This window comes from Balaenoptera borealis (assembly GCF_965194805.1).
Source record: "Balaenoptera borealis genome assembly, chromosome: 7".
NCBI classification, from domain to species: domain Eukaryota; kingdom Metazoa; phylum Chordata; class Mammalia; order Artiodactyla; family Balaenopteridae; genus Balaenoptera; species Balaenoptera borealis.
Genome location: NC_138864.1, coordinates 7515216 through 7538297, shown reverse-complemented (window position 1 = coordinate 7538297; position 23082 = coordinate 7515216). Strand labels below are relative to the sequence as shown.

Sequence of the window (23082 nt, the reverse complement as noted above, 5' to 3'; positions counted from 1 at the left end):
GTTAACAGCTGATTTCTCGGCAGAAACTCTACAAGCCATAAGGGAGTGGCATGATATATTTAAAGTGATGAAAGGAAAGAACCTATACCAAGATTACTCTACCTGGCAAGGATCTGATTCAGATTGGATGGAGAAATCAAAAGCTATACAGACAAGCAAAAGCTAAAAGAATTCAGCACCACCAAACCAGCTCTACAACAAAAGCTAAAGGAATGTCTCTAGGCAGGGAACACAAGAGAAGAAAAGGATGTACAGAACAAACCCATAAGAATTAAGAAAATGGTAATAGGAACATACATATTGATAATTACCTTAAATGTGAATGGATTAAATGTTCCAGCCAAAAGGCACAGGCTTGCTGAATGGATACAAAAACAAGACCCATATATATGCTGTCTACAAGAGACCCACTTCAGACCTAGGGACACATACAGACTGAAAGTGAGGGGATGGAAAAAGATATTCCATGCAAAAGGAAATCAAAAGAAAGCTGGAGTAGCAATACTCATATCAGACAAAATAGACTTTAAAATAAAGAATGTTACAAGAGACAAGGAAGGACAGTACATAATGATCAAGGGATCAATTCAAGAAGATATAACAATTATAAATATATATGCATCCAACATAGTAAGCACTTCAATACATAAGGCAACTGCTAACAGTTATAAAAAGGAAATCGACAGTAACACAATCATAGTGGGGGACTTTAACACCTCACTTACACCAATGGACAGATCATCCAGACAGAAAATTAATAAGGAAACAAAAACTTTAAATGACACAATAGACCAGATAGATTTAATTGATATTTATAGGGCATTCCATCCAAAAACAGCAGCTTACACTTTCTTCTCAAGTGCAGATGGAACATTCTCCAGGATAGATCATATCTTGGGTCACAAATCAAGCCTCAGTAAATTTAAGAAAATTGAAATCATATCAAGCATCTTTTCTGACCACAACGTTATGAGATTAGAAATGAATTACAGGGAAAAAACCATAAAAAACACAAACACAAGGAGGCTAAACAATATGTTACTAAATAACCAAGATCACTGAAGAAATCAAAGAAGAAATCAAAAAATACCTAGAGACAAATTACAACAAAAACACGATGATCCAAAACCTGTGGGATGCAGCGAAAACAGTTTTAAGAGGGAAGTTTATAGCAATACAAGCCTACCTCAAGAAACAAGAAAAATCTCAAATAAACAATCTAACCTTACACCTAAAGGAACTAGAGAAAGAAGAACAAACAAAACCCAAAGTTGGTAGAAGGAAAGAAATCATAAAGATCAGAGAATAAATAAATGAAACAGAAACAAAGAAAACAATAGCAAAGATCAATAAAACTAAAAGCTGGTTCTTTGAGAAGATAAACAGAATTGATAAACCATTAGCCAGACTCATCAATAAAAAGAGAGGGAGGATTCAAATCAATAAAATTAGAAATGAAAAAGGAGAAGTTGCAACAGACACCACAGAAATACAAAGCATCCTAAGAGACTACTACAAGCAACTTTATGCCAATAAAATGGACAACCTGGAAGAAACTGACAAGTTCTTAGAAAGGTATAACCTTCTAAGCCTGAACCAGGAAGAAATAGAAAATATGAACAGACCAATCACAAGCACTGAAATTGAAACTGTGATTAAAAATCTTCCAACAAACAAAAGTCCAGGACCAGATGGCTTCACAGGTGAATTCTATCAAACATTTAGAAAATAGCTAACATCCATCTTTCTCAAGCTCTTCCAAAAAATTGCAGAGGAAGGAACACTCCCAAACTCATTCTATGAGGCCACCATCACCCTGATACCAAAACCAGACAAAGATACTACAAAAAAAGAAAATTACAGACCAATATCACTGATGAATATAGATGCAAAAATCCTCAACAAAATACTAGCAAACAGAATCCAACAACATATTAAAAGGATCATACACCATGATCAAGTGGGATTTATCCCAGGGATGCAAGGATTCTTCAATATGCGTAAATCAATCAATGTGATACACCATATTAAGAAATTGAAGAACAAAAACCATATAACCATCTCAATAGAGGCAGAAAAATCTTTTCATAAAATTCAACACCCATTTATGATAAAAACTCTCCAGAAAGTGGGCATAGAGGGAATCTACCTCAACATAGTAAAGGCCATATATGACAAACCCACAGGAAACATCATTCTCAATGGTGAAAAACTGAAAGCATTTCCTCTAAGATCAGGAACAATACAAGGTTTCCACTCTCACCACTATTATTCAACATAATTTTGGAAGTCCTAGCCACGGCAATCAGAGAAAAAAAAAGAAATAAAAGGAATACAAATTGGAAAAAAAGAAGTAAAACTGTCACTGTTTGCAGACATGACACTATACATAGAGAATCCTAAAGATACCACCAGAAAACTTCTAGAGCTAATCAATGAATTTGGTAAAGTAGCAGGATACAAAATTAATGCACAGAAATCACTTACGTTCCTATACACTAATGATGAAAAATCTGAAACAGATATTAAGGAAACACTCCCATTTACCATTGCAAAACAAAGAATAAAATACCTAGGAATAAACCTGCTGAGGGAGACAAAAGAACTGTATGCAGAAAACTATAAGACACTAATGAAAGAAATTAAAGATGATACAAACAGATGGAGAGATATACCATGTTCTTGGATTGCAAGACTAAATATTATGAAAATGACTCTATTACCCAAAGCAATCTACAGCTTCAATGCAATCCCTATCAAATTACCAGTGGCATTTTTTACAGAACTATAGCAAAAAATCATAAAATTTGTATGGAGACAGAAAAGACCCTGAATAGCCAAAGCAGTCTTGAGGGAAAAAAACGGAGCTGGAGGAATCAGACTCCCTGACTTTGGACTATACTACAAAGCTACAGTAATCAAGACAATATGGTACTGGCACAAAAACAGAAATATAGATCAATGGAACAGGATAGAAATCCCAGAGATAAACCTACGTACCTATGGTCAACTAATCTATGACAAAGGAGACAAGTATATACAATGGAGAAAAGACAGTGTCTTCAATAAGTGGTCCTGGGAAAACTGGACAGCTGCATGTAAAGCAATGAAATTAGAACACTCCCTGACACCATACACAAAAATAAACTCAAAATGGATTAGAGACCTAAATGTAAGACTGGACACTATAAATGTCTTAAAGAAAAACATAGGAAGAACACTCTTTGACATGAATCACAGCAAGATCTTTTTTTATCTACATTCTAGAGTAATGGAAATAAAAAGAAAAATATACAAATGGGACCTAATGAAACTTAAAAGCTTTTGCAAAGCAAAGAAAACTACAAACCAGATGAAAAGACAACCCTGAGAATGGGAGAAAATATTTGCAAATGAATCAACGGACAAAGGATTAATCTCCAAAATATATAAACAGCCCATGCAGCTCAATATTAAAAAAACAAACAACCCAATCAAAGAATGGGCAGAAGACCCAAATAGACATTTTGCCAAAGAAGACATACAGATGGCCAAGAATCATCTGAAAACCTGCTCAACATCACTAATTATTAGAGAAAGGCAAATCAAAACTACAATGAGGTATCACTTCACAACAGTTAGAATGGGCATCATCAGAAAAATCTACAAACAATACATGCTGGAGAGGGTATGGAGAAAAGGGAACCCTCTTGCACTGTTGGTGGGAATGTAAATTGATACAGCCACTATGGAGAACAGTATGGAGGTTCCTTAAAAACTAAAAAAAGAATTACCATATGACCCAGCAATCCCACTACTGGGCATATACCCAGAGAAAACCATAATTCACAAAGACACATGCACCCCAATGTTCATTGAAGCACTATGTACAGTAGCCAGGTCATGGAAGCAACCCAAATGCCCATTGACAGACGAATGGATAAAGAAGTAGTAGTACATATATACAATGGAATATTACTCAGCCATATAAAGGAATGAAACTGGGTCATTTGTAGAGATGTGGATGGATCTAGAGACTGTCATACAGAGTGAGATATGTCAGAAAGAGAAAAACAAATATCATATATTAACGCATGTATGTGGAACCTAGAAAAATGGTACAGATGAACCAGTTTGCAGGGCAAAAATAGAGACAAAGATGTAGAGAACAAATGTATGGACACCAAGGGAGGAAAGTGGTGGTGGTGGGGAGTGGTGGTGGTGGGATGAATTGGGAGATTGGGATTGACATGTATACACTAATATGTATAAAATGCACATATAGTAAGAACCTGCTGTATAAAAAAAAAATAAAATTCTAAAATTCAAAAAAAAGCGTTATGCGAAGAGGTGGGGTTACAATGCTCATTACTGGATACAATTCAAAGCCATTTAAAGAGAACAGTGTTTTGTAAGAGAGGGTTCTAAAACCTTGTGGTAGCAGAGCAAAGATAAACAGTAACATCTGCTCTCAGAATAACAGCCACACTCATAAACCAAACATTTTCTATTGTAAAAAAATCATTATCTGGAAAGGCCCTCCTGATAATCCTTGTTTGTGTGAAATCCCCGAGGCATGTTTAGGGTTCTCCAATTTTACTCTCGTTCTCACTCAATCTTTCTTTTCTCAATCCCTTTTGCAGTTGTTAATCACAGAGTATAACTTTTAAGGCCATAAAGGGACCATTCTTGCATTCATATCATTGCTTATGCCAACAGACTTCTCAGTTTGGTAAATAAACATATGCCTTAGGATTCTACCTCTAGATTTCGGCTTACATTTGACGTCCTCCATTTGACGTCCTCCATCCTAATCATGCAGAATGTCAATGGTCTAAAGATCTTTTCTTCCTTGTGTGATTTTGCTTATTTTAAAAGAGGGTGCTCGTTTTAGCATTCCCAAGACAGCTGGATTTATTGCTATTTTGACAAACAACTGTACTCAATATCATATCATTTCCGAAACACAGATTGCCTCGATTCTGGAGTATCACTTACACAATGGTCCATATGGTAAAATAGATCCATTTGAAGAATAGCACAATAGTTTGTGGACAGCCAGATGCACTGGGTCAGTTCAGACCAATTAACACCAACTGAAGTGCCAAAGTCCTTTGGATTGTTAGAAAAGCAAGTGCCATGTTTCTAGTGGCTTTTGATAAACTGAATTAATATAGCAATTATTCCTAAGCTCTTGGGCTTTTCTGTATTGCTTTTGAAGCAGACAAATAGCAGAATCTCCCACTCAGACATGCATTTTAATACCTGCTCTTTGACACTAGACCTAATTAATAATCCTAATTAAAAGCTGCAATGACCAGCCCATAGCCAGACCATAACTGATAGGTCAATTTCATTTTTCTTTTGTTTCGAATTTGGATTTTTAAAAGATTTTTATCTGCCCACATTCACTGGTTAAAGATTAGCCATAGTATCTCTAATTCCTGTTGGATTTTACTCCAGTAGTAACTTACAGGGAGACACGAACTCAGGGAAGACATTCGTAATGGTGAAACATCAGTTTCCTGAGCCAATATCAGCATCGACTGTATGTTTTCTCCTGGAGAGAATGGAGTCTGGGGGTGTCCCCTTGGTGCAAGTTTCTGTTTCCTTAAGACGGTGATTCTGCTATTTTTGTGACTTTGGTGCTGCTTTCACATTCCCCTTGGATTTTCTTTCTCTCTCCAGCATTAGTATGTAAAAAATAGGGGAAAATACAAGAACTGGGTTTCTCTTTTTTTGTTGTGTTTCCCTCATCGTAACTACCTGCTTCTTCTACTCCTCCGTGGAGGTTATGATCAATTTCTTCCTTAAGTCTGGGGATCATTTGCCCACAGTCCTCCTCCAGTCCCAGATAAGGACTGGGTGACTTCAACTCATGGGCAACTTCTGCCCTTCTTTGTCCTGGTCTGTCAACCTCCCTGTGGTTTTTAAAATCTCAATAAGAGTTGGGGGAAATTAATAGAATAGTTTGATAAAATATTTAAAAAGAATTTCAGGAGGAGGTGGGAAGATGGCGGAAGAGTAAGACGTGGAGATCACCTTGCTTCCCACAGATACAGTAGAAATACATCTACACGTGGAACTGCTCCTACAGAACACCCACTGAACGCTGGCAGAAAACGTCCGACCTCCCAAAAGCCAAGAAACTCCCCCCGTACTTGGGTAGGGCAAAAGAAAAAAGAAATAACAGAGACAAAAGAATAGGGACGGGGCCTGCACCAGTGGGAGGGAGCTGTGAAGGAGGAAAGATTTCCACGCACTAGGAAGCCCCTACGTGGGCGGAGACTGCGGGTGGCAGAGGGGGAAGCTTTGGAGCCACAGAGGAGAGCGCAGCCACAGGGGTGCGGAGGGCAAAGCGGAGAGATTCCTGCATGGAGGATCAGTGCCGACTAGCACTCACCAGCCCGAGAGGCTTGTCTGCTCACCTGCCGGGGCAGGCGGGGCTGGGAGCTGAGGCTCGGGCTTTGGTCGGATCGCAGGGAGAGGACTGGGGTTGGCGGCGTGAACACAGCCTGAAGGGGTTAGTGCACCACAGCTAGCCGGGAGGGAGTCCAGGAAAAAATCTGCAGCTGCCAAAGAGGCAAGAGACTTTTTCTTCCCTCTTTGTTTCCTGGTGCGCGAGGAGAAGGGATTCAGAGCACCGCCTAAACGAACTTCAGAGACGGGCGCGAGCCGCGGCTATCAGCACGGATCCCACAGCAACAGGGGCGCAGAGGAAAAAACGGAGAGATTCCGCACAGAGGCTCGGCGCCGAGCAGCGCTCACCAGCCCGAGAGGCTTGTCTGCTCACCTGCCGGGGCGGGCGGGGCTGGGAGCTGAGGCTCGGGCTTTGGTCGGATCGCAGGGAGAGGACTGGGGTTGGCGGCGTGAACACAGCCTGAAGGGGTTAGCGCACCACAGCTGGCTGGGAGGGAGACCGGGAAAAAGTCTGCAGCTGCCGAAGAGGCAAGAGACTTTTTCTTGCCTCTTTGTTTCACGGCGCGCAAGGAGAGGGGATTCAGAGCGCCACCTAAACGAACTCCAGAGACTGGTGCGATCCGCGGCTATCAGCGCGGACCCCAGAGACGGGCGTGAGACGCTGGGGCTGCTGCTGCCACCTCCAAAAATCCTGTGTGCGGGCACAGGTCATTCTCCACACCACCCCTCCCGGTAGCCTGTGCAGCCCGCCACTGCCAGGGTCCCGTGATCCGGGGACAACTTCCCCGGGAGAATGCACTGCGCACCTCAGGCTGGTGCAACGTCACGCCGGCCTCTGACACCGCAGGCTCGCCCCGCCTCCTCTGTACCCCTCCCTCCCCACGGCCTGGGTGAGCCAGAGCCCCCGAAGCAGCTGCTCCTTTAACCCCGTCCTGTCTGGGCGGGGAATAGACGCCCTCAGGCGACCTACACGCAGAGGCAGGTCCAAATCCAAAGCTGATCCCCAGGAGCTGTGGGAACAGAGAAGAGAAGGGGAAATCTCTCCCAGCAGCCTCAGAAGCAGCGGATTAAAACTCCACAAACAACTTGATGTGCCTGCATCTGTTGAATACCTGAATAGACAACGAATCATCCCAAATTCAGGAGGTGGACTTTGGGAGCAGGATATATTAATTTTTCCCCTTTTCCTTTTTTTGTGAGTGTATATGTATATGCTTCTGGGTGAGATTTTTTCTGTATAGCTTTGCTTTACAATAGCTTTATTTTACTTCACTATATTATAGCCTCTTTCTTTCTTTCTTTCTATTTTTTCTCCCTTTTACTCTGAGCCGTGTGGACGAAAGGCTCTTGGTGCTCCAGCCAGGCATCAGGGCCGTACCTCTGAGGTGGGAGAGCCAACTTCAGGACACTGGTCCACAAGAGACCTCCCAGCTCCACATAATACCAAACGGCAAAAATCTCTCAGAGATCTCCATCTCAACATCAAGATCCAGCATCACTCAATGACCAGCAAGCTACAGTGCTGAACACCCTATGCCAAACAACTAGCAAGACAGGAACACAGCCCCATCTATTAGCAGAGAGGCTGCCTAAAATCATAATAAGGCCACAGACACCCCAAAATACACCACCAGACGTGGACATGACCACCAGAAAGACAAGATCCAGCCTCATCCACCAGAACTCAGGCATTAGTTCCCTCCACCAGGAAGCCTATACAACCCACTGAAACAACCTTAGCCACAGGGGACAGATACCAAAAACAACGGGAAATACGAACCTGCAGCCTGTGAAAACGAGACCCCAAACACAGTAAGATAAGCAAAATGAGACGACAGAAAAACACACAGCAGATGAAGGAGCAGTGTCAAAACACACCAGACTTAACAAATGAAGAGGAAATAGGTAGTCTACCTGAAAAAGAATTCAGAATAATGATAGTAAGGATGATCCAAAATCTTGGAAACAGAATAGACAAAATGCAAGAAACATTTAACAAGGACGTAGAAGAACTAAAGAGGAACCAAGCAATGATGAAAAACACAATAAATGAAATTAAAAATACTCTAGATGGGATCAATAGCAGAATAACTGAGGCAGAAGAAAGGGTAAGTGACCTGGAAGATAAAATGATGGAAATAACTACTGCAGAGCAGGATAAAGAAAAAAGAATGAAAAGAACTGAGGACAGTCTCAGAGACCTCTGGGACAACATTAAACGCACCAACATTCGAATTATAGGGGTCCCAGAAGAAGAAGAGAAAAAGAAAGAGACTGAGAAAATATTTGAAGAGATTATAGTTGAAAACTTCTTAATATGGGAAAGGAAAGAGTTAATCAAGTCCTGGAAGCACAGAGAGTCCCATACAGGATAAACCCAAGGAGAAACACGCCAAGACACATATTAATCAAACTGTCAAAAATTAAATATAAGGAAAACATACTAAAGGCAGCAAGGGAAAAACAACAAATAACACACAAGGGAATCCCCATAAGGTTAACATCTGATCTTTCAGCAGAAACTCTGCAAGCCAGAAGGGAGTGGCAGGATATACTTAAAGTGATGAAGGAGAAAAACCTACAACCAAGATTACTCTACCCAGCAAGGATCTCATTCAGATGTGATGGAGAAATTAAAACCTTTACAGACAAGCAAAAACTGAGAGAGTTCAGCACCACCAAACCAGCTTTACAACAAATGCTAAAGGAACTTCTCTAGGCAAGAAACACAAGAGAAGGAAAACACCTACAATAACAAACCCAAAACATTTAAGAAAATGGGAATAGGAACATACATATCGATAATTACCTTGAATGTAAATGGATTAAATGCTCCCACCAAAAGACACAGGCTGGCTGAATGGATACAAAAACAAGACCCATATATATGCTGTCTACAAGAGACCCACTTCAGACCTAGAGACACATACAGACTGAAAGTGAGGGGATGGAAGAAGATATTCCATGCAAATGGAAATCAAAAGAAAGCTGGAGTAACAATTCTCCTATCAGACAAAATAGACTTTAAAATAAAGACTATTACAAAAGATAAAGAAGGACACTATATAATGATCAAGGGATCAATCCAAGAGGAAGGTATAACAATTGTAAATATTTATGCACCCAACATAGGAGCACCTCAATACATAAGGCAAATACTAACAGCCATAAAAGGGGAAATTGACAGTAACACAATCATAGTAGGGGACTTTAACACCCCACTTTCACCAATGGACAGATCATCCAAAATGAAAATAAATAAGGAAACACAAGCTTTAAATGATACATTAAACAAGATGGACTTAATTGATATTTATAGGACATTCCACCCAAAAACAACAGAATACACATTTTTCTCAAGTGCTCATGGAACATTCTCCAGGATAGATCATATCTTGGGTCACAAATCAAGCCTTGGTAAATTTAAGAAAATTGAAATCATATCAAGTATCTTTTCCGACCACAACGCTGTGAGACTAGATATCAATTACAGGAAAAGATGTGTAAAAAATACAAACACATGGAGGCTACACAATACACTACTTAATAACAAAGTGATCACTGAAGAAATCAAAGGGGAAATCAAAAAATACCTAGAAACAAATGACAATGGACATACGATGACCCAAAACCTATGGGACGCAGCAAAAGCAGTGCTAAGAGGGAAGTTTATAGCAATACAAGCCTACCTCAAGAAACAGGAAACATCTCGAATAAACAACCTAACCTTGCACCTAAAGCAATTAGAGAAAGAAGAACAAAAAAACCCCAAAGCCAGCAGAAGGAAAGAAATCATAAAGATTAGGTCAGAAATAAATGAAAAAGAAATGAAGGAAACAATAGCAAAAATCAATGAAACTAAAAGCTGGTTCTTTGAGAAGATAAACAAAATTGATAAACCATTAGCCAGACTCATCAAGAGAAAAAGGGAGAAGACTCAAATCAATAGAATTAGAAATGAAAAAGGAGAAGTAACCACTGACACTGCAGAAATACAAAAGATCATGAGAGATTACTACAAGCAACTCTATGCCAATAAAATGGACAACCTGGAAGAAATGGACAAATTCTTAGAAAAGCACAGTCTTCTGACACTGAACCAGGAAGAAATAGAATACATGAACAGACCAATCACAATCACTGAAATTGAAACTGTGATTAAAAATCTTCCAACAAACAAAAGCCCAGGACCAGATGGCTTCACAGGCGAATTCTATCAAACATTTAGAGAAGAGTTAACACCTATCCTTCTCAAACTCTTCCAAAATATTGCAGAGGGAGGAACACTCCCAAACTCATTCTATGAGGCCACCATCACCCTGATACCAAAACCAGACAAAGATGTCACAAAGAAAGAAAACTACAGGCCAATATCACTGATGAACATAGATGCAAAACTCCTCAACAAAATACTAGCAAACAGAATCCAACAGCACATTAAAAGGATCATACACCATGATCAAGTGGGGTTTATCCCAGGAATGCAAAGATTCTTCAACATACGCAAATCAATCAATGTGATACACCATATTAACAAATTGAAGGAGAAAAACCATATGATCATCTCAATAGATGCAGAGAAAGCTTTCGACAAAATTCAACACCCATTTATGATAAAAGCCCTGCAGAAAGTAGGCATAGAGGGAACTTTCCTCAACATAATTAAGGCCATATATGACAAACCCACAGCCAACATTGTCCTCAATGGTGAAAAACTGAAACCATTTCCACTAAGATCAGGAACAAGACAAGGTTGCCCACTCTCACCACTATTATTCAACATAGTTTTGGAAGTGTTAGCCACTGCAATCGGAGAAGACAAAGAAATAAAAGGAATCCAAATCGGAAAAGAAGAATTAAAGCTGTCACTATTTGCAGATGACATGATACTATACATAGAGAATCCTAAAGATGCTACCAGAAAACTCCTAGAGCTAATCAATGAATTTGGTAAAGTAGCAAGATACATAATTAATGCACAGAAATCTCTTGCATTTCTATACACTAATGACGAAAAATCTGAAAGTGAAATTAAGAAAACACTCCCGTTTACCATTGCAACAAAAAGAATAAAATACCTAGGAATAAACCTACCTAAGGAGACAAAAGACCTGTATGCAGAAAATTATAAGACACTGATGAAAGAAATTAAAGATGATACAAATAGATGGAGAGATATACCATGTTCCTGGATTGGAAGAATCAACATTGTGAAAATGACTCTACTACCCAAAGCAATCTACAGATTCAATGCAATCCCTATCAAACTACCACTGGCATTTTTCACAGAACTAGAACAAAAAAATTCACAATTTGTATGGAAACACAAAAGACCCCGAATAGCCAAAGCAATCTTGAGAACAAAAAATGGAGCTGGGGGAATCAGGCTCCCTGACTTCAGACTATATTACAAAGCTTCAGTAATCAAGACAGTTTGGTACTGGCACAAAAACAGAAATATAGATCAATGGAACAGGATAGAAAGCCCAGAGATAAACTCACACACATATGGTCACCTTATCTTTGATAAAGGAGGCAAGCATATACAGTGGAGAAAAGACAGCCTCTTCAATAAGTGGTGCTGGGAAAATTGGACAGGTACATGTAAAAGTATGAAATTAGAACACTCCCTGACACCATGCACAAAAATAAACTCCAAATGGATTAAAGACCTAAGTGTAAGACCAGACACTATCAAACTCTTAGAGGAAAACATAGGCAGAACACTCTATGACATACATCACAGCAAGATTCTTTTTGACCCAGCTCCCAGAGAAATGGAAATAAGAACACAACTAAACAAATGGGACCTAATGAAACTTAACATCTTTTGCACAGCAAAGGAAACCATAAACAAGACCAAAAGACAACCCTCAGAATGGGAGAAAATATTTGCAAATGAAGCAACTGACAAAGGATTAATCTCCAAGATTTACAAGCAGCTCATGCAGCTCAATAACAAAAAAACGAACAACCCAATCCAAAAATGGGCAGAAGACCTAAATAGACATTTCTCCAAAGAAGATATACAGATGGCCTACAGACACATGAAAGAATGCTCAACATCATTAATCATTAGAGAAATGCAAATCAAAACTACAATGAAATATCATCTCACACCGGTCAGAATGGCCATCATCAAAAAATCTAGAAACAATAAATGCTGGAGAGTGTGTGGAGGAAAGGGAACACTCTTGCACTGTTGGTGGGAATGTAAATCGATACAGCCACTATGGAGAACAGTATGGAGGTTCCTTAAAAAACTACAAATAGAACTACCATACGATCCAGCAATCCCACTACTGGGCATATACCCTGAGAAAACCATAGGTCAAAAAGAGTCATGTACCAAAATGTTCATTGCAGCTCTATTTACAATAGCCAGGACATGGAAGCAACCTAAATGTCCATCGACAGATGAATGGATAAAGAAGATGTGGCACATATATACAATGGAATATTACTCAGCCATAAAAAGAAATGAAATGGAGGTATTTGTAATGAGGTGGATGGAGTTAGAGTCTGTCATACAGAATGAAGTAAGTCAGAAAGAGAAAAACAAATACAGTATGCTAACACATATATACGGAATCTAAGGAAAAAAAAAAAAAAAAAAGAGCATGAAGAACCTAGTGGCAAGACAGGAATAAAGACACAGACCTACTAGAGAATGGACTTGAGGATATGGGGAGGGGGTGGGTGAGAGGTGACAGGGTAAGAGAGTGTCATGGACATATATACACTACCAAATGTAAAATAGATAACTAGTGGGAAGCAGCCGCATAGCACAGGGAGATCAGCTTGGTGCTTTGTGACCACCTAGAGGGGTGGGATGGGGAGGGTGGGAGGGAGGGAGATGCAAGAGGGAAGAGATATGGGAACATATTGTATATGTATAACTGATTCACTTTGTTATAAAGCAGAAGCTAACACACCATTGTAAGGCAATTATACTTCAATAAAGATGTTTAAAAAAAAAAAAAAAAAGAATTTCAAAAAGGTGAACAACCATAACGGTAACACATTGTTTCCATGTTTGCTAAGGATGGTTATAGAAACATGTATCGAAGGGCTTCATTTTTTTTTCTGGTTTTCAACTGGTTTTTCACCTGCCAGAGAACTTGGCTGGGTAACAGGAAGATATACATATTATATTCCTATTTTTAAGGAGACTCTGAAAATAAATGTAAAGCATTATGCTCATTTCATAGTTGCATTAATGTTTAGTTTAACCTTTGAGAGTCCTGATTTTGTTCCCCAAGTGGTGTTGTGGTTATCAGGCTCATGGTCATACTGATAAAGTACACAAGGCATAGAGGCAGCCAAAGGAATCCAATTATAGGTAAGAGTTTTTCCTGCAACAACTCAGATACATAGTGTAGGTCAGAGAACATTTCCAACTGGGCATCTGTCCTGGACCCAGCTACACTTCTTACTTGCTCTTGGCAATTTGACCTTCTACAATGTCGAAGACCTTCATTGTCTACAAGATAAAGGCAAGTAAGATCATCAGCTAATGACCAATTATCCATTTCAAACAATGGTGTCTGGCTCATTTCTGAACATCTCTTAAGAGGTACAAATCCCCTTTTTGAGAAATTGGTCTCAAATGTGAGGACTATCAATGCAGGCTTTTTTCCTGCCGGGGTATACATTAGCGCCAATAAGGTCTGAAGCATCAAATGATTTCTTTTGTCAAATGTACTGCACTGATAGACTTTTCCATGAATTGATTGTAACCACCTTTATGTTGAACTTCAAATATCTAATTTGGACATAAGTGTTTTCTTCTAACCTCTTGCATTTTTAGGTTGTGCAAATCCACAAACCTCTGAGTCCCCAAGTACAGAGGTGTCCATGTTCCAGGCTCTGAGAACGTAAAATAAATCCATCCATGGATGAAATGAAACAAAATATGTAAAGTACACCATTTCCGGATCTCTTCTTAGGGTGTGGGAGAAGGGGAGCCAATAGAAATATTAAAAAAATATGAATTATCAGATAAATAAAAAGAATCTTAGATTCATATAATTTTAGAATTGTGAGAAATCATACAGACCTTCAAGTTACTGGTTCTCAGACTCACTCTGGTGAGGGACCTCTTTTGCTTTCTGTTTTATTTAGTTGTTTACATTTCCTTTCCAGCATCAGTCTTCCAATTGCAAGGAACCGAAATCTGTTCACAGCCTGCATGAACTTGGAAGAGGTCCTGGAGCTGCAGGTGAAAACCCAGCATGGCTGACACCTTGGCTACAGCCCAGTGAGACCCTGAGCTGAGAATGCAGCTAACCCTTGCCTAGACTCCTAAAAATTGTGGTAATAAATTGTGAGCTGATCCTTTTGTAAGTAGAATATCCATGCACTTGGATGGAGGATACTGAAAATTCATTACAGTTCTAAAGACACTTGTCAACAAAAATAATCAATATAGCACAGAGAGATCAGCTCCGTGCTTTGTGACCACTTAGAGGGGTGGGATAAGGAGAGTGGGAGGGAGACACAAGAGAGAGAGCATATGGGAATATAAGTATACATATAGCTGATTCACTTTGTTATACAGCAGAAACTAACACAACATTGTAAAGCAATTATACTCCAATAAATAAAGATGTTAAAAAAAGGAATGTAAAAGATCTCAATAATCTTTACGTTGACCATAAGTTGAAATATAGTAATTAGATATATAGATTTAAATAAAATAATATTAAAATTAGCACCAAAAAAACTAATCAATAAACAGTTTAAAATAAGAAAATAATTTTATCTGAGCCAAACTAAGGACTAGCCCAGAAGCCCGGATTACTTCCCAGATTACTCTGAGAAGGTGCTCCGGAGAGGCATGGTTTTCAGCAGTTTTATATCTTCTTAGAACAAAGAACATTAAACATGTGAGGGATACATTTCTCCAAGGTTTAAAAATAAACCCACATAGATCAGCACATACAGAGCGAGTCAGCATGGCCTTGACACCTGGGAAGGGAGTCTTATCATTGAAGGAGGAGAAGCATTGGCGTTCCAGGAAGAGGCATTTAATCTTTATTTTTAACATGGACATTCTTTACTTCTGCAGTGTGCCCTTTTCTTTAATAATTAAAGCAAATGCACAATGTATGTTTGATAAGCCACAGACAGGCTATTGTAGTTGCATAAAATTCAAGTTAACTCATGAATAGGCCCTAATGACTTCCTTGTATCTCAATATGTAAAAATTTCTTTTTTCACACTCAATATCTATATTTAAAAAGTTAGGTAACAAGTCTTTTGAGCATGAGTGTTTTCTGTAGACCACACTGTGAGTAGTGGTTTAAACATATCCTTTTAGAAAACTGAGTCATGGAGAGATGAACCAAACCAAACCAACAACAGCCTGCCCTTGACCGTCTTATGTACCTGCATGCGTGATCTCATTTAATCTTTAAAAGAATCCTACGAGGAGACTACATGGAAGTGAGAATTTTATTCTGCAATTATAGAACTCAGAAAAGGTTAATTAATCTGCTTAAGCCTCGCTGTGGAAATTGGGAGGCAAAGCAGGTCTTAGAACCCAAACACTATAAAAAATTAGGAAGGAGAAGATGCTCTTGGATTTGTTCTTATGAGATTATTTGTGATCTCACCCAACTCCTATTCATGTAGGTGGAGATATTCATTTTCCTTTGATGAGTAAAAAATGACCACAAACATAGCAGATGGAAACTGCACGCAATTATGGTCTCCCTGTCTCCATGGGTCAGGAATCCAGGCTTGAATAATCAGGGTCCTCTGCTCAGAGCTGAAATCAAGAGGTCGACCAGGCCTGGGTTCTCATCTGGAGTTCAGGGCCCTCTTCCAAGTTCATTCTGGTGTTGGCCCACTTCAGACCCCTGTTTTCTTGCTGGCTGATGCCCAGCTCCTGGAGACTCACACCTCTCAATACCCGCAAAGCTCAGTTACGTGGCTCTTCTATAGATTCTCACACTTGCAGTCTGTCCTTTGAAGGACTCGCCAATTATGTCAGACTCACCCACATGTTAACTCAAAGTCCCCAGGAGTGACATTTCATCCTATTCCCAGGTTTGTTTGCCCTCAGGGGAGGGTGTTTTATGAGGTGGAGTCACTAGGGGTGGGAATCCTGGGGCCATCTTAGAATCTGCCCAGCACAGGTAGAAACCAGAGCACATGCCACTCAAATCTTCCCCCTTCCAAAGGGCACTAAAGTAGAAAACATGGAACACCTACTTCTCTCTTGTTAGTATTTCTATGACCACAGGTCATGTTGGACTAAGGAAAATGAATGTTGGGTAAAAGGAATTCAATACATGGAGCTACTATAGATGTTCCTAAGAGATGCCAGTCAGTCCCTGTAAGGAAAAATGCACATTGTCCCAAAGAAAAGGAATATATCATGGAAATGGCATGTCATCCAACTTGCTTAAGAATGAACAAAATATGAATCTGGACAAAAATGAACACGATTTGTATAAATCAAATACTAATTGTTATCAAATAACAGAAAGAAGTGAACAAATTCTAGAACATGCATTATAATATCTAGTATATCAGTTTAGTGGGCATATTTCATGAATAAAAAGTCATAAAAATGCCCCCATAGTTCATCCTTTAACCAGGTTGCTTCATTTTGATCTAGAGAGAAATTATGTGGAAATAAAATAAACCTAGACATTAAGGCTTATCTTTGATGTGCCAGACTCTGGGCTAGACAAGAAGGAATTTTAATATCACCTCACCCAGCAGCCCTCCTGGATCTACATAGCCAGCGAGGAGTATGAAATCTAAGGATCTCGACCAAGGAAGTGATCAGGTGTGCATTTAAATCCAAGCCTCTCGGGCCTTAAAGCCCAGCCTCCCCACACGTCCACACCCCACAACCCCTACAGAAAGGATGGCTTTAAGCTCTGCAGCTCCAACTAGCTCACTGTTTACATAACCCATGGATTCTTGGTACATTGGTAAATGGGAAGCAAATGATTGTTACATTCTCCAGAAGTCCTGTAGTTAATGAATAGCTTGTTTTTTGTAATTAAAACACATGCTACACATTCACACACAGAGCCTTCTCTTTTCTACCCGCTACTATATCAGAAAGCTATCATTTATTTAGAATCTTTAAATTACACAACTCTCTATTTTTGCTGTGATGAAAAAAAAAAATCCATGTTCCCCACATTTATGAGCTATGTCCCTTCTCCAAAAGATATATATGTCTATAAATAATAAACGGCACCAGACTTTAAAGAAGGAGAGAGAGTGAGACCTTAATTTTTCTCTTATAAAAAAAGTAATGGGCTACAGTTCCTGATAAAATACATTTCACAGAAATGGTTTGTAGAAAGGAGTGTGGCAGGGAAAATAAATGTGGTGTCTGGGGGCCAAAGCAAACAAAAATAAAGTACAGAGAAGTAAGAGAAAATGCATGCAGATCAAGCCCTAAAAAAGACCAACTAGAGATGAGGCCCAGGGCCCCAAGGGGAGGCACCACCCTGGCAGTGATTCCAGAAACACACAACCAGCCTGAGCTGGTGATCATCAGGGGATGTGGCCTTATTTGGAAGGAGGGTCATTGCCATCTAATCAGTTAGGATGAAGTCATACTGGAATCAGTTGTTTAAGGTGGACTTCTAACCCAATATAACTAGAGTCCCTATGCAAAGATGGCCATGTGAAGACACTGAGATACAGGAGGAGAGAACACCATGTGACAATGACAAGGAGGCAAGGATAGCAGTGTTGCAGCTGCAAACATAGACACGTCAAGGATTGTCAGCGACCACAAGTGGAAGAGGAGAGGAAAGAGTCTTCCCTACACACCTGAGAGCACACAGCCCCACTGACATTTTGACCTTGCTCTTCCCTCCTCCAGATCTGTGAGACAAGAAAACTCTGCTCTAACTTTGTTACAGCAGCCTGGGGAATGGATACATATGACCTAGTGTAGGGCTTTCATCCACACCCCTACCCCCACTTACTCAAGCTTTATGTGCTCGCAGCCAAGGCCATAGAGGATGATGATCTCACAAGGAGAAAAAAACGAGTCTCCCTGGCAATATTTCCTACAAGATTTCAGGACCAAAAGAGGACTCTGGATGCAGACAAATGAGAGGGGGAGTTAGGCTTCTCACTGCTGTGCCCAGACTGAAGATCTCCTGGGCTCCTTGTGGGAGGACAGAAGGAGAACATTGATGAGAACAAAGAGGACAGTGAACTCAGGAGAGAGGCCTGAACCCTGCATGCAGGAAGGACATGTCCACAAAGGGCACTGAGAAAAGAAAGGATTGGGATTGGGGTCCACTGAGACCACATGGTTGGCTGCAGCCTGGCTGCATGAGCTGCTCTTCCCACCCGGGTCTGGGAAGTTCATGTCTTCTGCTCTTGCCAGTGTTTGTTCTGGAGACCATATGGTAGGACTGAAGGCCGGTTGTGCTCTGAAATTGTATGAGGTCCCTTCCTGACTCCAGGCAGACGGTCCTCCCCACTCCCTGTGAGAATCCAAAGACACCCGTAAATCCACAAGAAATAAGCTAGGACCCAGAGACCAACGGGTGGTGGTGGTAGGAAAGGAAAAGTCCCCAGGAGACTGAGTGAGAGCAGATGGGTTTGGGGTCCCAGCACAGGCTGGACTTGTGAGCTCCCATTTGCACAAAGTTCAATGATTCACAAAGGACTCATCTGGAAACCCAGGGGTCATCCAGAAAAACAGGCAGGGGAAAAACAACAGCTTGATGGACTGTTTAGATTCAGGAATTTTGTGTTTTCCCACTGATGCATAGGACTATTTCTGCATAGTAATTAGCAAGAAAACCCTGCAAATGAAGTGTTCTCTCTTTCGAGACAGCAGGTTATGGCTTAACCCTGTTGGTTGCCCACCCTGCAGACAGCATAGCATTCCTGCCTTCCTTTATTCTGTCCAAGTGGCCAGGTACCCTCCACAGCTAGCAAGTCTGCTGGGTGGCTTCTAGAAGAGCTACCTCCATTTTCCAGAGATTTGTAGGGAGAATTTTCTCTTGTTTTCTTTTCTTTTCTTTTCTTTTTTGAGTTTGTGGGAAATTTTATTTTGATTTTCCATTACAGGTTTTGGGTTTATAGAAAAGTTACACAGTTAGTACAGAGTTACCTGCCACCCAGTTTGTACCCCCTAATGTTTGTATCTCACACTCCAAGACCTACTTGTTAAGACTAAAGAAACTAACATTATGCATTACTATTAACTAAACTACAGACTTTATTTAGAGGTCACCAGTGTTTCCACTAACATCCTTTATCTACTCCAGGATCCATCCCAGGGTACCACATTACATTTAGTTTTCATGTCTCCTCTGGTTTTTGACAGTTCCATCGTCTTTATTTCATGACCACGACAGTTTTGAGGCGTATTGATTGGGTATTGTATAGATTGTCCCTCAGATTGGGTTTGTCTTATATTTTCCTCATGAAAGACTGGGATCATGGGTTTTTGAAAAGAAAACCACAAGTGAAGTGCCCTTCTCATCACATTCCATCAGGAGGTAGGCAATGGACCCATGATATCCCTGGTGATGTTAATATTGGTCATTTGGTTAAGGCAGCATTTGCCAGGTTTCTCCTCTGTGAAGTTAGTAGATATTTTTCCTTTCCATTCTCTCTTCTTGGGAAATGAGCCTAAGTCCAGCCGAGAAGGGGAGAAAAGTTTATTTTCCCATATCATTTGGAATTCTTTTGTAAGGAGAATTTTCTGATGTTGTTGTGAGATAAGGTGATGCCCAGAGCTGCCCCTGCCATATTTCTGTCACAAGGGGATAAATATGAAGACAAAGAAGGAAAGACAAAACAGACAGACACATGGGAAAGGTCTTAGTTCTTCATGATGTGATCTAGCCACTGCATTCATCAACCTACCTTTTGTTAGGTGTGAGGTATCAATGTCTTTAAGTCTTAAGCCATGTGAATTGACTGACTATGCAGCTGAAAATAAACTCGCACCAAAGACTGTGGGCATTTGTGTGACCCTCCTGCACCTGTCCTAGAGAGGGGCCCCAGGGAGTGAAGGGCACAGGACCTGTTTAAAGAGGAGGAACCCCAGGAAGGAGTAACCAAGAGGAGGAAGAGGACTCTGGGAGCTTAAAGGTGTCATGTCCGGAGCATTCTGTACTCTTGTGTTCCAGAGCCAGCTGAGTCCTCAAAGCAGAGCATGAGGGAACTGGGTACTGCAGAGTGTGGGTCACCTGGGAGGGGTCCCTGCTCCACAAGGAGGCACTGCAGGGGAGGGTGCAGAGGAAGAGGGGATACGGGGTGCTGGGAAGGAATGGAGGAAAGAGTAATTCCAGCAGAGCCCGTCAGGGCAGACCGAGCATGAGAAATACCCAGGTGTTCTCCTGTAAAGCCCAAGAACCCTCTGTTGCTGACCGACTGTACTGCTTCCAGCATCAGAATGTGGTACCTCACAAGTGAGCGGGTCAGAGGATGCTCTCTGCGTCCCAACAGCCTCAGGTCCCACAGCAGAGGATCCGAAGTAGACTCATCCATGACAATCCTACTGGGGGGACTGGAACTTCGTCTAAAGTTTTGGGGTTTTTTTAGTCTTATTTTCATTGTTTCTTTTTTAATCAGAAGCAGTGATTCTCTAAGAATTGTACAGAGTGTATATTAAGAGAAACTGTCCTTGGAGAAAAGGGAATCCCCCTACACTGTAGGTGGTAATGTAAACTAGTGCAGCCGCTATGGAAAACAGTTTGGAGGTTCCTTAAAAAACAAATAGTAGAGCTACCATATGACCCTGCAATCCCATTCTTGGGCATATATCTGGAGAAAACCATAATTCAAACAGATGCATGCACCCCAGTGTTCATTGCAGCACTATTTACAGTAGCTAAGATGTGGAAGCAACCACTAAATGTCCATCGACAGATGAATGGATAAAGAAGATGTGGTACATATGTACAATGGAATATTACTCAACCATAAAAAAAGAATGAATGAAATAATGCCATTTGCAGCAACATGGATGGACCTAGAGATTATCATACTAAGTGAAGTAAGTCAGACAGAGAAAGACAAATATCATATGATATCACTTATATGTGGAATCTAAAAAACATGATACAAATGAATTTATTTACAAAACAGAAATAGACTCACAGATGTAGAAACAGAAATAGACTCACAGACATAGAAAACAAACATATGGTTACCAAAGGGGAAAGGGAGAGATAAATTAGGAATTTGGGATTAACATATACACACCACTATATATAAAAGAGACAAACAACAAGGACTGTATAGCATAGAGAACTATACTCAATATCTCATAATAACCTATAATGGAAAAGAGTCTGAAAAACTATATACATATATGTAACTGAATCCATTTACTGTACACCAGAAACTAATGCAACATTGTAAATCAACTATACTGCAATTTAAAAAGAGAGAGAGAGAGAAACCCTTGACATTGCAAGTTCTTTCTAATTCTTCAGCATCTTAACTTCTCCAAGACACCACAGAACTGAAAGGGGCTGAGAAAGATAGAGGATATCTCAGTATAGAAACACCTAAGAAACAAATGGAAAAACATCTCCATAAGTCAAGACTTCATTTCAGGAAAAAGAAAAAGAAGGAGAACTCAGAATACCAAGGGAGGCAACAAGGTAATTATTGGCGATGAGAAAATGCCAAATAAAAACGAAAAGCCCGGAAGTCATGTCTGGAGAGTACAGATTTCTCTGAGATGAAAGGCATTTCTCTTTTGCTTTGTCCTTTTACAACTCCTTAAAATAAGAAAAAAAACATGAAGAGAAAAGCTGATAGAAATTTTTTATTATTTAATTACAAATGTTTAGATACTTTCATTTTCAACTTTCCCAAATGGCATTTCTTGGCAAAATACAAAAAAAATATTATGTAAAAATTATGGTCTTTCTTAAAAATGCTTTGTTCTCTCCTGACACTCTATTAATAATTTTTGAGAGTGAATCATTTTATGCTTTAGAAATATCATCCTACAGGTTGGAAATCATTTGTCATTCTTTGGGCTTTAAAACCCTTTTTCTTATAAAGCCCTTTTTTTTTTTCCTTTTACACCAGCCACTCTAAGCTGAATTCTAAAGAACAGAAGCTTAATTTAATTATGTTCATTGAATTCCAGTAAGTAGATTTTCACTGATTTTTACTCCAATTTTTCAAAGATTAGCTATACAAGATAGAGGGAGCCCCTTGAGACTGGCTAACCAAGTTTAATTAGGACCATTTTATGAATCTCCACTTTGAGTCTGCAATATAGATTTGAATTTTCCCATTAAAGCTTTGTTAATCTTTCTCTTGCTCAGAACTGTAATAAACACCTGGAGATACCCACCGCCCTTCTGCTTGGAAATTCTAACAAAGATTTCAGCTCAGGTCATATGACACAGTGAGGCAATGTTAGGGACCCCATCATAGCATCCTGACTCACAAATTCTTTTCCATCCTGAGTCTCAAAGCCGCCTCAGGTCTCTGAAATGCCCCCAGTGCTTTCTTTTAAAGCAAGAACTGAGACAAATCAATGGAGATGGATTAATTCTGGAGTTTCCAGACTACGAAAAGAGGTTTCCAGGACCTCCCCAGAAAGACCCAGGGAGAAGAGTCTGAGGGCCAGTGGAGTAACCATGCTTTGCTCCTACATGCCTGCAGCTTGTCACACATTTCTCATTTAATGAGCATTTTTGAGTGCCT

The 23082-nt window shown here is 40.1% G+C and overlaps 1 long non-coding RNA gene across 1 annotated transcript in view; it reads left to right on the top strand.

Moving 5' to 3' along the window:
• Window positions 1-13043: 13043 nt before the first annotated feature.
• LOC309632139 overlaps window positions 13044-23082 on the top strand; it is a 151759-nt gene continuing 141720 nt past the window's right edge. The window contains exon 1 of the long non-coding RNA XR_014246754.1: window positions 13044-13338. This is a non-coding gene — a long non-coding RNA (uncharacterized lncRNA). The remainder of the gene's footprint in view (window positions 13339-23082) is intronic.